Below are 6,000 nucleotides of genomic sequence, written 5' to 3' on the forward strand. Positions count from 1 at the left end.
TGAGGAATTGGAAGTAGAAGGCATGCAAGATGTAACAGGTTCAAACCCGTGTACGGAACCTTAGTTTCTTTTTTGTAAGATTACTGAGAAAGCGGTGAAGTAAATAATTCACGGCAATTCGCCGTATTCACCGCGAAACGATGTAAGAAATACGCGGTGAAAGTTACCTTTTTACCGCATTTCACCGCATATCTTACAAGAATTCAGTGCCAAACCTCGACCTGAGTATTGTGTATATGGTGACCTCCGCTCCATAGAGACGAGCCATATACAAAAATACATTAAAATTTCTATATTTTCTTGTTTTTTCCACTCTATTTCCATTTTTCCGCTCAAATAAAAATCTATCATTTTTTTCGAATAAATTTACTAAATTTTGCTATTATTAATTGTAAAACCTAAATTCACCATTACTATCTCTAATACCTTTATCATCAAATGGATCAATAGCTATTTTATATTGTTCCTTAGTTTCTAAATGATGTCTATTGCTATCAATAGTATAATCAGTTACTTTTACCTTCATATATAGCATTAGTATAATCTTCAATTGTAATCTGTTTTTTAATAGTGGCTTTAGTTATACCTTTTAACTTTATCTCTTCTTCTCTTTTAACAGTATTGTAACAATATGCTTTAGCTTTAAGGAAACATGCTTCTATAATAATATCATTAGGTATTTCATCTTTCATCTTACCTAACTCCTTATTATGTAAAATATCTTTTATCTTATTCATTTCAGTTTCTATATTACTATCTAAAGGAACATTTATGTTTATAAATATACTATCTGTATCTGTGTAATGATAACTACAATCTAATTCTTTTTCAAAGTAATCATATATGGCTTTATACATATATAGCTTAGCTTTTTCTAATATAACAAAACCTATATAATTAAATTTATCTAATTTTACATTACCTCGAGTTTCATGTACAGCTACTAATTCATTATCGAATTCCACAGCATATTTAAAACTAATATTTTCTACTAATTTTATATACCTATCTCCATCATTAACTAATTCTATATCTTGCCTATTATATACATTCTCTTTTGTTTTTCCATTGAAGGCATTATTTATCAGTTTAAAGAATACATCTCCAAATTTATCACCTTTAGCTTTAGCTTCTTTTCTTTTCTGTATATTAAACTCAAAATAGGGCTTTAACCATTCTCTCTTACTATATTCTAACTTTTGCTTAAATGTAATATCTTCTAATTTCAAACCATGATCTAAATACCAATCTAACATCTCTCCATCTATTACATAATCCACCTTATCTGTTAATTTTAGCATTAACTTCTCACTAGGTTTATATCCTTTCTTTTTATTTACATATTGATAATCTGTAAATTGATCTACACATGCTTTTGTTTTTCTCAGGGAAGAATGGATACTTATTTGTTTTCTGTTTCAACTCATCACTATACTTAATAACAATGGTGTAGATATAACCTGTGTTAGAGCTAGATCTAGTGTAGCCCAATTCTTCACATACTTTGATCTCACCATTAGGTAAAGCTTGAACCATAGCAGAAGCATATAATGATTTGAAGATCTATTTCTTTATTTTTACATTTTACATGACAATCACATAAAACTGAAGCTAACCCACCTCTAATACCATGTTGTATTGTATCATAAATATTAACTGTATTTTCTTTATAACACTTAAGTCTAACATTGGTATATTTCAACCCACACAACCAGGTTAACCCAGGAGTAGAATATGTGTAACATGGATCTATTTCATAGTATTCTAAACACATAGCTCTAAATTTCTCAAACACATCAACTGATAACAATACATCTGTTTTAAGATACAACATCATATAATCTTTTATTGTCTCACATTCAGTATTTTTCCAACAATCAATTGCTTGCTTATATTCTTTATCTGTAATACCACTTTGTTTCAACTTAGAACAGAATGCTTCCTTAGGTGGTAATGTTGTTTCATGTAGTTTATCTATAATATCAAACCATTCATATGGGAATATACCTTTACGTCTTTCTAAGCCATATTTATTTAATGTTATATATTCTTCATTACTCAATGTCTTACTTATAGCATCTAAGCTAAGTGGATGGAAGACCCTAAACATATCTAAAGCTTTAGCATAACCCATATCAATACTAATATAATTCTCATCAGTTTTAGTTAATACTTTAAGTCTAATGGGACTCTGTCCATGGTGTTTCTCACCCATCTTCTTTGCTAGTTTAGTTATAAATAGGTCATTTCATAATTAGAAGAATTATTTGCATACATTGGTACAAATGTGTTTTTAGCTTGGAGGTTACCTTTATTTTGAGCATATCCTCTAAGTTTACCATTTAGATTATTATGATCTCTAACGATGTCTTCACCCAAGCTCTCATTACAATAATAACATCTACTATATAACGGAGTAATAGTCTCTTCTTTCACTGAAATATTTATACTAAATATATCTTTAAATAATTTATTATAATGATCTACTCTATCCACAAACCAATCAACTACTTTATCACCACAGTTACATTCATACTGACCTTCTAATATATCAGGATAGTCACTTTTTATATATAAACCACAAGCAATAGGAATTTGTTTACCATCTTTTGTTATACATTCAAAATCATAATACACAACAAATGGTACTCTGTTTTTATAATGGAACTTATCAAACTTTAGATATTCATCTTCATGGAATGGTCTTCTTCCAACATGTTTCTGTGTATTACATAAAACCAAATTTTTATTCAATGCATCTTCTGTTCTAAATGATACACAACATGTTGGACATGGATAAAATTTATGTTTAGCTGATGTTCTTAATAGGAATGATACATCTTTACATAGGAAGTAATGATTATCCCAATATAATATATTGCACCCAACTGGATCATTATGATTAATTAATACAAGATTAATAGTTTTATTTTTATTTAGATTGAATACATTAAATAACACTTTATGTTTATTTAGTTCTTGTATTTTCTTTAAGTGATAATAATCATATGGAGGTGTAACCCCATTTGGTAATTTCATCCCATTAATATATTCAGTTTTATTATATTTACTAACTCTATTTGGATGATCTTCAGCAGGATGCAGATAGGCAATTAGACACCATAGCAAACATTTATTATCAGTATTATGTATATTAAGTATATATCTAGACGTGAATGGTAACTCAGTATCACATACACCACTAGGATAAAACCTATGTATATACATTGTTCTTTAGATAAATCTTTGCATACTCCATCTAGATTGATTCATTTCCTGTTCCTGCATTCTTGTCTCTAGTTCCCTATTCAATAAATCCAAGTCATGTGCACCATTATATTGCCTAGTCATTAACCTAAAGGTGAATTCGTTGTCTTCTAATTTATCATCCGTAGGTTTTGTATACTTAACTACATCGAAGGTGTTAAACTTAATATGGGGATGTATGTTATGCAATGACTCCAGTATATTCAAGATATTAGGATCTTCATAATTACTACTAGTTATTATTTTTTGATTACGCTTCATGTTATGATCTAATCCTAACTCACTAACTTTATCTCTCCACTTCTTATCATCAAGTTTTTTTCTGTTTAACATTTTCTTTATGTTCATCTGATCCACTGTGTTCCTTTTTATTGTTATATCTGGTATTACATAAATTGCAATATCCTTCAGTTATATTACGGGTCTCTGACCATGTTTCACCATTATCTTTATCTATATCTTTATATTTACCATCGGTGAAACCGCTTCGCGGATTAACATTATTCAGATGCATTTTTGTTTTTAAATGTTGTTCAACACTATATTGACTCAGAGTAGTCTTACATATAACACAATCAAACTTACTCCCGTTCTTTACTATTTCCTCATTATTTAGTCTTACATTGTTCCTATGTTTTAATGTTGTTACATGTTTTTTATAAGCAGCATTATTATCAAGATACATATTACAACTATCACAAAATTTTATTCCATCTAGTTCAGGATACTGCTCATCCAACTTTTGTTCTATATCTTCATTAGTAACTTTTATTCCATCCTCATTAGCACTCTCAATAATTTTACTTCTATTATATAATCGCTCATTCTTTTTATGTTTAAGTGATTGAATGTGTCTGTTATAATTCTTTCGAGTTATCTCTTCATCACAATCTTCACATCTAATCTTATTTGTTTTAGCCTTTTGGACATAGTCAAAATCATCAGATGAATCTGAGTCTAAATCTTAATCTTTAGATTGATCTAAGTCATTAGATTGATCTATGTCATTAGATTGATCAGTGAAACTGATCGCAGATCTAAGTCTTTAGATTGATCAGTCAAACTACTTCGCAGATCTAAATCTGGATAATATTTTGCTTCAGCCTTTCGCAATGACTCACGCATATCCTCTTCTCTTTGTTTTAATTTTGCATTCCGTTTATCAAACGATTCTTTTATTTCTTCATTTATTTGATTAAACCTTCTGATTGATTCTAAAGATTATTCTAATTCTACCTTTTGTCTTTCCTTATCTACTGGTTTTATTTCTTCTCTTGGGTTGTTTTCATTTTTTAACATTTGGACAGCCATGCTAGTGGAACTAGATTGAGCTTTCTCACTTCCAGATTGGACTTATCCTCTTCCAAATTTGACGTGTCCATGAGATTGAGCTCTCTCACTTCCAGATTGGACTTGTCCATAAGATTGAGCTTGTTCACTCGCGGAACGAATGTAACCGGTATAATCTTGTTGATTCATTTTTATATGCCAAATTTTGAAATAAAATTATTTATATAGCTTTTCAATACTATAAAAATGATTAGTACCAAATGTGATAAATGTAAAAATAAGGCTTGGTGTTGGAGTTGTGATGAGTGTCAAAGTAAACCATTCCAATGTTTTGTATGTAATAAGATTATAACATATAGAGACAGACATAATCATTTGCAAGTGCACTTTAATAATCCCAATCAATATTTAGTATGCAGAGTGTGTAAAGTAAATAAACACATCTCTAAGTATAGATTTAAACATTTCTATTGTAGGTTATGCATATATCTACATAGATATAGGTTTAATCATACAAAAGAAAGATTCTTAGAACATGCAAAGAAATATAATATTGAAGTAAAGCTATAACTAATTATAATAAGTTTATTAAAGAATTAACAATTAATGATGATAGAAAGTTTATTGAAGCCGCTATTAGATTATATAATGCATTGTGATAATTATTTTTATAAAAATGACTAAACTAGAAACACTCATAGAATTAAACAATCTAGAAAAACAAAACAGAAAGAATAGATTAGAAGATAAATTAAAACAACAAGAATCTTATGGTGAAATAGAAGAGTTATTTGATCCTTTGACAATAACTTTAAATGCGAACATTGAAAACAATCTAGCATTTAGTGAACAAACATTAAGAGCAATAGATTGGCAAAATCAAGAGTTATATAAACAAACTAAAATGATAGAGCAAGCTGGTTCCCAGATCAGTGAAACTGCTCTTCAGATGGGTTAAACCGCTTCTCGGATTGGTGAAAACACTTCCAAGATTAATGAAACGTTAAAGGGGACCATAAAGGAAACTCAAGATATAGCACCAGTTTTTGTTGATACAAAGACAACCAAACTTCTTCATGACATGGGGGCTCAAACTAATCCTCAATTAAAATTAGAATTCGTAGATTTACCTACTAGGAGATATAAAATGAATGGTGTTAATATAACCCTAGAGCAGGGTGCATTTTTAGTTAAGGATAATACACATGAATTTTCAGATGGATTTATTAACTTTCTTACTAAATCAAATGTAACATATGATGATAATATTGAGGAAGATGAAAACAAAATTAAAAGGTTTTTAAAGGATATTAGATATGATTTAGGAAAATGGGATAAGAAAAGCGCTAGATGTAGAACAATAAAACGTATAATAGGGGTAAAAGATGATGCATTTGGCAGGGGTTTAAATAGCAACCCAGACCCAAATAGTTTAATAGAAAG

Source organism: Convolutriloba macropyga, chromosome 15 (genome assembly GCF_964194025.1).
Source record: "Convolutriloba macropyga chromosome 15, txConMacr16.3, whole genome shotgun sequence".
NCBI lineage: Eukaryota > Metazoa > Xenacoelomorpha > Acoela > Convolutidae > Convolutriloba > Convolutriloba macropyga.